Genomic DNA, 13,304 nt, shown 5'->3' on the forward strand with positions numbered 1-13,304 from the left:
GATCACTTAGTGACTTAATACCCATTCATCACCCTATACTTTTAGCAGGTCAGCAATGCAGTAGGCGTACTGGGTTATCTGCTCAACGTATTACAAGGTTAAAATCAAAATGTCAGTCAAGCCATATTCTCATCTGTAGCTTGGACCCCCTTCCACACTCACTCAGATGGATGGTAAAAGTCAGTTCTTTTCAGTATAGAACCAAGGTCCCCATTTCCTTGCTGGCTGTTGGCCAGGGTCTTCAGGTTCTAGCCCTGTGCCCTCTTTCTCTCACAGCTTAGCAATCTGCTTGTCTTCCGGGGTACTGATGTGTTCCTTCTTTTAAAGAGCACATCTGATTAAGCCAGGCCCACCCAGGATAATATCCTATTTGATTAATTCAAGGTCAACTAGTAACTTCATCATGGGAGTGGTCTCCCACAAGATTCACGCCTCTCCCTGCCACACACACATATACACCCCAGGGGAGGGAATTTCAGGGGGTATGTATATCAGGGGACAGAATCGTGGTGCCATCTCAGAATCCTTCCTACCACAACAATCTAAAGTATTTTGTTACTGAAGAAGTAGTTATAATGGTTACTTTTAATTCACAGCTCTGAGGAGGGAGGCAATGCCCATATTCTTACCTAATTACTCGAAAATGTAATTGTCAGCACTGCATTGTCACCACTCTTGGAACTAGGTATTCAACACTTTAGGATGACTATGTCTTCAAACCAGAATAAGAAGAAAGAACTATTCCTATACATTCTTTTGTATATATGCCCTAGCAATGCCCTAGCAATGCCCTTCCAGGCTTCTGCCTGGGGGTTTGGCACCCGGGAGGTTTCCCCTAGGCCAGTTCTGCCGCAGGGTTCTGGAGCTGGCAGCCGTGGAGGCCATTCCCTCAGTAGTTCTTCAAGGTGTCTCTAGACCAGGGGTGGGCAAACTTTTTGACTCGAGGGCCACAATGGGTTCTTAAACTGGACTGGAGGGCCGGAACAAAAGCATGGATGGAGTGTTTGTGTGAACTAATATAAATTCAAAGTAAACATCATTACATAAAAGGGTATGATTTTTTTTTTTTAGTTTTATTCATTTCAAACGGGCCGGGCCGTAGTTTGCCCACGGCTGCTCTAGACTTTACTTTTGGAAATGGAGCAGCTTTCTCTGGCCTTTCCAATTATCCCCTGAGCTACCTAATATCCTTTATTAAATCTATTTCAGCTAAGACTACTAAGAGTAATTTGTGTTATTTGCAAACAAGAACCTTAACAAAGATAGGGATTAATGGAAGAGGAAGAATGGACAACAACCCTTTCAGAAAATGAGAATGCGTGGCTTGCTTACCTGTTGGGACCAGGTTAAAAGGCAGCAGTGGAGAGAGAGTTACTTAAATGATCACGTGGTTGTGTGGAATGAGAACCCTATCTTTGGCAGGACTTTCAGGGACAAGGGATGGCAGTTGCACAAGAGTAGCAAGGTGTGTGGAAGAAAAGACTGAAGATCAGTCTGGATGCTTCTAATTGTTACACGTTAATTTTATATGTCAGCTTGGCTAGACATGGTACCCAGATATATAGTCAATGTATGCATATATGCATAAACACACCATCACAAACACACATCCTATTGGTTCTGTTTTTCTAGAGAACTCTAATAAATACAGGCTTAACATCTGTAATAATTTCAACAATAAAGATAAATTAAAAATAAATAAATAAATGTTAAATAACTAAAAAAAAAGAAAATACAGGCTTAAAGTTTGACCATGACCTGGATCAAGTAATAGTCAGAATGCTGTGTGCCCTAAAAAGAATGTCTTAACAGTATGGTGGTTACCAGAAGGGAATGGGGTAGAGGGGTGAAGAGGGCAAAGGGACCAAATATATGGTGACAGAGGAAACTAGACTTAGGTTTGTGAGCACACAACATACAGATGATGTATTATAAAATTATACACCAGAAACATATAATGTTATTAATCATTGTTACCCCAATAAATTTAATTTTTTAAAAGAATGTCTTATTGGTGTTATAACTGAAAAAAATAACATGGTGTTAGCCCATAGATTGTTGAGTTATATCAGCTGATTTCATAGTCTCCTTGCTTCTCTTACATGAAAATGAAGGTGTTGCTTAGGGAATACCAGTACCGGCATTCTGTCTCCTAATTAGAATGGGGCATATGGGAGGAGTCGGATGATTCACTGTACTCCAAAGTCCCTAATTTCACTGAGCCTTCCTGTGCCAGCTGAAGCAGCCCTCCCTGATCTGTCTGATGAGGCTGTTCCTGCCTTTCATGATTCCATGTAATGGCCTAGAGTAGACACAGGCAATTACTTTGTAAAGGTAATCTACTTCTCCTCCCCCTCCCCTGAGAATCCTCACTACCTAGAGGCTTATAATTAGAAATTTCCAGAGGCCTATTACAAAGGCAAACCAAGAAGGGGAAAGCTTACCTACCTGCAGGTATAAATGCGTGCAGGCACACAAGTAAGCAAGAGCTTGCTAATTTATATCAGCAAAAGCCTAGGGTGTCTATGTGGGAATGGATTTTGAGGATGCTGGTGGTATAGATTTCCTAATGATGATAGACCAATATCTCCCACAGCACATGCTCCTCTTGGATGTTCCTCCCATCAAGAATTGATGCCTCTTGTTCCTTCCCCTTGAATCCAAGTGGGCTGTGACGGGCAGAAGTAAAATTACGTGACTTTGAGGCTTGGCCATAAAAGGCAATAGTTTCCTCCTGGCTGTCTTTGGGATGCTCACCCTTAGAATCCAGACACTCTGCTGTGGAGTCCAAACAACCACATGAAGAGGCCACGTGTAGGGCTCTGAGCCATGCCCTCAGATGAGATCCCAGGCAACAGCTAGCATCAATTGCCAGGCAGGTGAGTAAGCAGGCCAGTCAGCTTCTCACCCCAGTTTCAAATCTTCCCAGCTGAGGCCTCAGTTGTTACGGAACAAAGACAAGCTGTCCCCATTGTTCCCTTCCTGAATTCCTGATTCTCAGAATCCATGAGCCTAACAAAAAAAAATTTTATGGCACTGAGTTTGGGATAGCTTGTCACACAGCATTGGTAACTGAGCCGGTACTCAGGCCAATGACCATAAATTTAGATTAGTCAGAGTTATTGATGGGAGTGTGCTTCTAACAGACTCTGGGGTCCATATGGTAGGTCCAGTAGTTAGTTTTTAAAGTTTTGTTCAATTAGTTCCCTGAAACCTGCATTCAGTGTGGTCTTCCCTAAATGAAGATGTAAAAAAAGTTGTCTGATATTGTTAACAGGAAAAAAGATTTGGGATAAATAAGAAAATGTTGGTGATTATTTATAATTTGCAAACCACTCATACACACACACACACACACACACACACACACACACACACGAGAACCTAGAAGAAGATCCTTTCACCACAACATTAAAAAACAAAACAAAACAAAACAAAACAAAACATTGGAAAGTAGTGGGCCAGTATCTTAAAAAGTGCTCTTGTCTGTGGGCACGGAGGCTGCCATGGAAACGGGCTCTCTGATGAGCAGACCTTTGGCTGACAGTGGCTCTGAACTCCAAGAGACCAGGTGCATGGCTATGGTAACAGGTAATGGGCCAACACAATTATCAGATGATTCATAACAAAGTGATCTCTGACAGTGCTAACTGATCCTGCGGTCCCCAGGACAAAAATATCGGGGCAACCCACCAAAATCCATTTTGATAGAAAAACAAAACAAAAATAAACAGGAACAAAACAAGAAAATCTGCTATTTCTAAAGAACAGAGGCATTGAACAATGGAGTAAAAAACCCAACAACCAATATCCAGACAGGAGTCAGTTCACAGACCCTAAAGCCCAGAAAACCCTTGAGAAAAGGCCCTAAGATGACATCACATGTAAGTAATGGCCTTCTCCAATGGGCTCTGTGGCCATTTGGCAAGGATGACTGTGCACTAGTGGTAGGACAACACTTTGGGGATTACTGGACACTAGCTCTGAGCAACAGGTAATCCATGGAAACCTGGGCTTTTACTATGGCCCACTGGTCAGCATGGCAGCTAAAGGGGGCCATGTGATAAGTGAGTTTTGAGAACCTACTCAGGTTTAGCGTGCTTCCACAAAACCATCTTGTTTATATTGTCCCAGTTCTCAAAATAGAATCTGAATATAAATACTCAGCAAATGGCAAAATCTCCATGCTGGCCCTTGACCACTAAAATCAAAGTTTAAATTATGGTAGAAATAGCCAAATGTTAAGTCCCTCCTAGGGCTAGCTGCCCTCCCAAAATGTTAAATCAAAAGCAATACCACACATTGGATACACATAGAGATTAGCACCACCATTAAAGACTTAAAAGATGCATAGCTGATAACTATTATATTTTCATCTAATTTACCTGTATGGCCTCTGCAAAAGAGAGATGGGTCTTGCAGAATGAAAAAAGGATTATTTTATATTTAATTGAATTGTCACATCATAAGGATGCTGTCATGTAGTAAAAAAATCAGGCTAGCCCCCTGGATTGTAGCTGGAATGTATCTATTGACTTAATCAACACATCCTCTGTCCCAATAAATTATTAGGCCTAGAAAAGATTGTACTAACTAGTCTTAGAGCTTAGAGTCTCCTTGTCTGAGGAGAAGGTGAGGTTTTTTCATTGGTATGAGAGAATGCATCCTTATTTGGTGGGAACATAGTTTTTGTTGCTATTTTTGTTTTCAGCTTGGAAAATGAATGTATGTCCAGATAAAGAGTGACATCGATGTTTTGTGACTCCTCAAAATATTTTATTTTAAATATATATTTTATTGATTTTTTACAGAGGGGAAGGGAGAGGGAGAGAGATAGAGAGCTAGAAACATCGATGAGAGAGAAACATTGATCAGCTGCCTCCTGCACACCCCCTACTGGGGATGTGCCCACAACCAAGGTACATGCCCTTGACTGGAATCGAGCCTGGGACCCTTCAGTTCACAGTCTGACACTCTATCCACTGAGCCAAACCAATAAGGGCCTCAAAATATTTTAAATACTTTTCTGGCTTTTGATTGTTTCTTGTTTTGTAGGTATTTTCCCCAATTGGAATCCCCAAAACTTCATTTTTACAGACTATTTTACAAGTAGTGCAAGCACTTACCTGGTTTTTGCCATGTGAGATTATAGGGTCTGCGTGGGAAATTCATTTTTTGATGATGTGAATGTCACCAGAGGTAAAGGTAGTGATGGAGGCTTCCTCTATAACCCATGAAATATGATTTTGGAGTCAGTGGCAGCTTCCTCCACAGCACAGATCTGTGGACTGGCTCTGGAGTTCATGGTGATGACAAATGACAGCTCCCTCATTAGTCCAGTTCTGTGATATGTCACAAGGTATTGCTCCTGGAAGCTTAACTTTTTTTTCCAGCTCTCCCAGTGATCCCATGTAGGGGACCATATAGTTTATCATCTATATATATATAAAAGCCTAAGCGACCATTACGACCGAATGACCAGAACAACCAGTCAACCAGTCACTATGACTCACATTGACAACCAGGGGGCAGACGCTCAATGCGGAGCTGCCCCCTGGTGGTCCGTGCACTCCCACAGTCAACCTCCTACAGCCCCTCCCCCTAGTCGGCTCCCCCCCCTCCCCCAAAAGGCCTTGATCACCGGCCAAGCCAAGGGACCCCACCCATGCACGAATTCGTGCACTGGGCCTCTAGTTTGAAATTAGACACATTTGGGAGTGAATGGGGATGCTATTAATAATGTCAGGGATAAACTAGAACTGCACGGAACAGATGGGACACATAGTAGCTCTAATACTGTGATTTACTTAATACATTTTGCAGCTTAAATTAATCAGAATAGATTTACTTGTTTTTTTTACTAAAATCCCTAACCAAAATACCATCATATTTGTATGATTATAAAATTAGTTAACATAAGCGGACCCTGTGTATTATATTGTGCCCATAACACAGGAGAGAATATTTTATTCTACATATTTATAAAGCAAATTCAGATTCACTCAAATTCATAGAATCTATTATATCAATATTAGTTGACTTAATGTAGCCATATGCTTATTGCCTAAAGAACCATGACTCAGACGGATGTTGTCCTTAATGAAGCCTAGGGGATGGAAACAAAGTATCTTGTCACAGTGTTTTATAAGTAGTGATTCACATCGGTGCGTTGAAGCTGTAAATGAAATATTACTAGGACAGAATATACACTTTAAGAAATCTTTAACTTAGAGTGCATGTTAAAATTATCCTCTTATTTCAATAAAGTTTTATTTTATGCTAAAGATATATAGCTATATGAAGATTGTTCTATGTTATAGATATATTATGCTATATTACTACCAACGTTAGAAATCCAAGAAGAAAGACACATCAGTCTCCTTCACCGTTCCAGCATCTTAATTCAAACACTAGCACTGAACACTGACGGGCATTCTACTTTCCCATTTACCAATTCGTGTTGGCACTGGGCTAGTAGCTCAGAAAACAAGGCTGAGCAAAACAGACATGATCCTAGGGACATAGGTCCAGTAGCTCAAAAGGCAATGCAGTAATAAAATTATAACAGAGAAATATGCAGTTACAAACTGTAAAGAGTGCTATGAAGGAAAAGTATCCGATGCTCTGGGACCTGGGCAATGTAGGGACTCAGGGAAGAGCTTTAGGAGGAAGTGATATTTGAACAAACACCTAAAAATGACAAAACAATAACTAAGTGTGGGAGTTCGTGTGGGCAGACAGGCTGCTCTAGACATAGAGGAAAGCACATAAAGGGCCATGAAGCAAAACTGGGCATGAATTTCAGTTCAGAGCACTGGAAGGAGACCTGTGCAGCTGGGGCTGAGAGCAGAGGGTGTGGGACCACAGTGGACTCCAAAGGCAGCTGCCTCCACCACAAGGCCCTGCAGATAGGAACAAGGCCCCTCCCCCATTCTGGGAAATTGGATAGATCAGTAACAACTTTAAACAGAACACCAGGAACAGAAATTCGGAGAGGATAGCCAGTGCAGAAATTCTCCCTGAAATTGTAGAATGCAGGAAGAGATGGAGAGGGAAGCCCACGTCCTTGTGGGAAATCCAAAAATTAGGAGTCCAGACACCAAATCATCAACACCAAAGACAAAGATGACCTTCAGATAAAGACGACAGACGGAACTCATACATCTACCTATCCTTTCTCTCCCAAATTCCTTAGCCTACTTAAAAAAAAAAAAAAAGTAAGTTTCACTTATAAAGGATAATTGTGCTGAAAAACAAACAAACAAAAAAATTGTACCATCACCTGACCAGAAATTGGAGGAAGAAAACACAGTAGATGGGGAATTGAATGGAAATAAGAGCCAACAAACAAAAATCTCACCCAGCCTAAAACACAATCAGGAGAAAAGTACTTGAGTAGATCTGTGTTTTACCAAGAAAAATTGTTTATAATCAAAATTACCATTGAAATGGGCTTCATTTTCACTGCACTCTGTTGTAATTTAAAGAGTGCAAGGATTGCATGAGGAACCGTTTCAGGAGGCCAGGGTCTGCTAGGGGGTTAGAACACCTGGAAAAACAGCCCTGGGCAACTGACCACCAATTGGTCCATTCTTATAGGAAGCACTGAGGAATGTGCGGAGTGGTCACGAGTTATTTGCATCTGGTGGACATTAAAAACAACCAGTCTCCAGAACAGTGGAAAGTGATCAAGAGGGAGTAAAAACCCCTGAGCACTGGCAAAGAGAACTCTTCAAAACCTTGAGTTCTCTCTGTCAACAGGCAGTGCTACCAGCAGCACAAAAGGCACAACACCCATGTGGGAAGTGACAGCCAGGGGAGCTTCCCCATCAATAGGGATATTGCTATGAGCATTTTACCCTGCAGAGCTGTCTAGATGTACTAGGAGCTACTTAGACTGTTTCTATTTCCATATGAGGAAGTTGTGTTATATATCTGAAACTTTATTGTCTTCCAGTCAACAAGATCATCTTCATAAAAACTTCACAATTACCTGTTTTTTTTTTAAAAAAAATAATCAATACAAATTATCCTTGAAAAGCTCTTGAGAAGACAGACAATCAAAATATTGCTCCAGTGTTCAGCGCAAGTTATTTTTCCTTAACAGTAGAGTAAAATAATATTTCTTTGGTTAAGCACCTGAGAAAATGTTTGGCTTACATTTAGAAAGTATGCTATAAAGGACAAAGCTGTATCTTTCATCATGACTGGCATACTAAATGTGGTGGGTGCTTGAACGACAAGAGGTACATGGATGCCAAATATGAACAGCAGATTTACATCTCCCTTCTTGGATTTGCTCATTCTGGGACACAATTTATAGAATAGAATGATAGGTAAAATCAGCTGCCATATTCTAAAAACTGGTTTTTTTCCTTATGTTTTCCTTACAACATAATTGAATTCTGAAAAATTAAGTATGAATATAATATAAGTCCACTGTAAAAATTACGTATGAATATAACTCCACTGTAAAAATTAAGTATGAATATAATATAACTCCAGATATATGTTAAGATGAGATTCAATAAAAAAGCGAAGTCAAGTAGCTTTGGCACAATTGTCACAGTGACTCATTAAATTGTGGCCTTGGAATAAGCAGCATGAGTCAGAGATTTTCCTCTTCCCCTAAGAATCCTAAAGGGTAGCTATTGTTGTCTGTGCCCCTTTCCCCAAAAGCAAACAGTGTGCCTGGAATATTAATTAGTGTGCTGAGTGTTGGAGTGGGAGATAGAAGAGCAATGAAATAACTCTGAACTTCCATGTTGATAGGAGAGAAAAAGAGAGGAAATGCAATAGGTAAATCAGCCACTTCTTTCAGTATAAATTTTATGATATTGTTCTCTAAGGTGGGTTTTCTGACACAAGTAGATCTGAGACCAAACAAGCAGTAAAACATGGTTGATAATTTAAGATCCTAAAGAATGAGAGGGAATCCTGCCCTCTCGTCCAAAATCAAGCTATTCACAGACCCTATCTAGTCACATGTCACCCCAATCCCCCAAGATCATTGAGAATCACAAAACAATTGGGGGAATAGTTATTAAAAATCAATTTAATGAAAATTGCTATTCAAACAAATAAAAAAACCTTATAGGTTAAAATATGTCTCTAGGAATGTTCCAGATATCTATTGCTATGTAATGAACTACCTCTCTTATGGCTAAACCCTACCATGTTACTACATTGAAATACCTTATATTTCACCATTTTTGGGGGGTCAGGGAATTGGGCAGGTCTACCCTGGGTGGTTCTTCTATTCCTGTGTCATCAACTGAGGTCACTTGATTATACACAGATAACAGATAAACTGGTCTAGAGTTTCCAAGACTAATATATTCACATGCTTGGTGCCTTGGTGGGGATGGCTGTAAGAATAGACTTAGTTGGAGCTATCATCTACAAACCAAAGCATCTACAAGTTGCCTTCAGCATGGCCGTCTCAGGAAATTCATACTTCTTACATAGTGGCTGGCTCCCCCAGAGTAAAGATTCCAAGAAACCCAAGTGGAAACTACAAAGATTTCTAATCTTAGAAATCCAAGAATATCACTTCTGTCCCTGTTCTAATTAATGGTCAAGCAAAACTAAGGCCAAGCCAGATCAAAGGTAGAGAACGGGAGTCCACCTCTCAATGGGAGGAACAGCAAAGATTTGTGAGCATGTTGACTCTACCACAGATGGAGCGTTTCCACTACGGCCATGATGGAGTAACGAGTACCAGAAAAACCCCACTGCAGGAAACAACTGGAAAATAGGAAAAGTGTATGAAACAATGTTCAGACACTAGACAAAAGGCATGAAAGATTATGATCTCTGAAAAAAAGGGACATAAATGAGGTGACCCCAACATCACCTGGATTTTTGTCTAGAGACACTTCCCGGAAATCAGTTCAGGGAGAGAAAACCAAACAGAGCACATCCATGTTGATGAGCTGGGAAGACAGAAGTTGAATTTTGGGAAGGCGGAGGTGACTGAAAATTGCAGAAAAGAGAGCAAAACAGAGGAGAAAAGCATGCATACAAAGAGTCCCAGAAAGATGCTTAAATTGCTATTCAAACAAATAAAAAAAAGGGAACATTGGCTAAGTCCTAATGTCAGAGGATGGGAATCTACCACATTGGACAAAACTAAACTTCTCAGAGAAGTACAATTTTCAGGGGTCAGTGGGATAAACAACTACTAAAGCAAATACAAAGCAGAAAGATCTTTGACCGGTTGCAAAAGAAAAACTTTGTTAAATACCCAAAACATTGGGTAGAAGTTCCAAGAAGGCCATGCCTTAATGAGTAGGACTAAATTAGCTTTACAGCAGTGGTTCTCACATGGGGATGATTTTGCCTGCCAGGGGACATTTAGTAATATAGAAAAATAGTTTTATTGTCACAACTGCTGGGAGAGGGCTGCTATTTGCAACAAATGGATAGGGGCCAGGGGTTTTGCTAATAATCCTATACTGCACAGTACAGTCCTACAAAAGTAAAGAATCATCAGGTTCCAAATGCCAATAGGCCTGAGATTGAGAAACCCTGATTAGAGTAAGACTACTTTAGATCTGACCTATTTTAGATCTGACCTAATACAACCAATAAATTAATTTAGCATCACAAAATACAAGGTCAATATGCAAAATTTACTTGAATTTATATGTACTGGCAACAAATAATTGAAAATGCCATTTCAGATAGCATCAAAACATCTACACTAATAAAAGAGAAACATGGTAATTAGTGTACGACCGCTACCCTTTTCATTGGCTAATCAGTGAGTATATGTAAATTAACTGTCAGCCAAGATGGTGGCCGGCAGCCAGGCACTGAAGCGAGCATGAGGCTTGCTTGCTGCAGACTCCAACGTTCCCCGCCTCACTTGCCGGCCTCTCAGCTGCAACTCTAAGCAACTATGTACTATGTTGCAAATAAGAAGCTAAACAAAACACTAGAAACCAGCTGGACTGAAAGCCAGCGGACCGAAACTTTGTATCGATGTTTTCAGCAGCGAGGCCTCAGAGCTAAAGCTGGCCCAGAATAAAAAAAAAAAAAAGAAAAGAAAACAAGGAGCGGTTGGAAGCTTCAGTCACTCGTTTCCGGAAAACAGCCCTCAGCCCCTCACCCAGACTGGCCAGGCACCCCAGTGGGGACCCCCACCCTGATCCAGGACACCCTTCAGGGCAAACCAGCCGGCCCCCACCCGGGCACCAGGCCTCTGTCCTATATAGTAAAAGGGTAGTATGCCTCCCAGCACCGGGATCAGCGGAGCAGCGAGGCTCCCGGCACCAGGATCAGCGTGACAGGGGGCAGCGCCCAAACCCCCTGATCGCCCTGCGGCTCTGTGAGTGACAGGGGGCGGGGCCACAACCTCCCTATCTGCCCTGCTCTGTGCCTGATAGGGGGGAGCTCCCCAATCCCCTGATTGCCCTGTGGCTCTGTGTTTGACAGGGTGCAGTGCACTAACCCCCCTAATCGGCCCTGCTCTGTGGGTGATAAGAGGGTGGCACCCCAACCCCCCTCCACGGGCCTTGCTCTGTGTGTGACGGGGTAGAGCCATAACCTCCCCATTGGCCCTGCCCTGAGTGTGACAGGGTGCAGTGCCCCAAACCCCTTATCCGCCCTGCTCTATGTGTGACAGGGGGCGGTGCCCCAACTCCCCTATCGGCCCTACTCTGTGAGTGACAGGGGGGAGTTCCTCAACCCCCTGATCGGCCCTGCTCTGTGCGTGACAGGGTACGGAGCCCCAACACCCCTGATGGGCCCTGCTCTGTGCGTGACAGGGGGCAGCGCCCCAACCCCCTGATGGGCCCTGCTCTGTGCGTGACAGGGGGTGGCATCACAACCTTCCCATCGACCCTGCCTTGAGTGTGACAGGGGGCGGTGCCCCAACCCCCCAATCGGCCCTACCCTGAGCATGACTGAGGGTGGCATTGCAACCTCCTGATCCGCCCTGCTCTGTGTATGACGGGGCGGCGCCCCAACTCCCCAATCAGCCCTGCTCTGAGCCCGACCAGGGGCTGCACCTAGGGATTGGGCTTGCCCTCTGCCACTCAGGAGCAGGCCTAAGCCAGCAGGTCGTTATCTCCCGAGGGGTCCCAGGCTGCGAGAGGCACAGGCCGGGCTGGGGGACCCCCCTCCCCACCCCCCCGAGTGCACAAATTTTTGTGCACCGGGCCTCTAGTATAAAATAATTAACAAAATGTATGCAAAGCTGTGTGCTGAAAACTATATAAAACTCTGCCAAGAGAGATTAGAGAAATCCCAAATAAATGGAAAGATATACTATGTTGATGGCTCGTGAGACTAAAGATCGTTCTGCTGTAAATTCTCTTCAATATTGTTTATGGATTTAAAGTAATCTCATTCAAAATCTCAGAACATTTTTTTGCATAAATTGATAAATTGATTCTAACCTTATGTAAAAATTGCCAAAGACCAAAATTGCCAAAACAGTTTTTGAAAATAACAAAATTGACATGTAATAGAATACTAATCTATAATAATAAAAGTGTAATACACTAAATAGACCAGACATCCTTCTGGACGTCCTTTCTTCTGGCCGCAGTGGGTGGGGGCCCAGGCAGAGGCTCCCTGGCCACAGCGGCGGCGGGCGGGGGCCAAGGCCCTTGCATGAATTTTGTGCATGGGGCTTCTAGTCAGAAATAAGAAGGAACAAACTACTGCTATATGCAACTGATACTGTTGTAGTAACATGGTTATTATTTAACAGGAAAGGGGTGAAAGGGGAGACCAAATGATATAGGCATGCCATTTACACAGCTTTGCCAAAAAGCTACATTTAACATTCTCCAAGTCTATTCCTGCTAATTGATGGGGGAAGAGACTAGACCAGTGGTTCTCAACCTTCCTAATGCCGCAACCCTTTAATACAGTTCCTTATGTTGTGGTGACCCCCAATTTCATTGTTACAAATTGAACATAATTAAAGCATAGTGATTAATCACAAAAACAATGTGTAATTATATATGCACTTTCCGATGGTCTTAGGTAACCCCTGTGAAAGGGTTGTTCGACCCCCAAAGCCGGGGTTGCGACCCACAGGTTGAGAACCGCTGGACTAGACAAAGGCAAAGGCAATTCAGAGGCATGCCCAGTAAGGTCTGAGTGACTATGGTAGGCTAATTGCTCAACAATTACACCTGAAAGCAGGCCAGGTTGGGCGTGGCCACAGCAAGCACTCGAAATCTAAATACAGTAGGGCCTTGACTTACTAGTGTCCGACTAATGAGTTTTTTGAGATACCAGCTGTCTCTCCACCGATTTTTTGCGTTGAGTTGATAGAGTAATTTGAG

General features: G+C 42.6%; 1 long non-coding RNA gene across 1 annotated transcript in view; it reads right to left on the reverse strand.

Moving 5' to 3' along the window:
- Positions 1–13,304, reverse strand: part of LOC139004089 (uncharacterized) — a 637,181-nt gene that overhangs the window by 588,990 nt on the left and 34,887 nt on the right. The gene's annotated exons all lie outside the window — the stretch shown is intronic.

This window comes from Myotis yumanensis, unplaced genomic scaffold, assembly GCF_028538775.1.
Source record: "Myotis yumanensis isolate MYYU_CA2020_CCGP unplaced genomic scaffold, mMyoYum1.0.hap1 SCAF_2, whole genome shotgun sequence".
Classification (NCBI taxonomy): Eukaryota; Metazoa; Chordata; class Mammalia; order Chiroptera; family Vespertilionidae; genus Myotis; species Myotis yumanensis.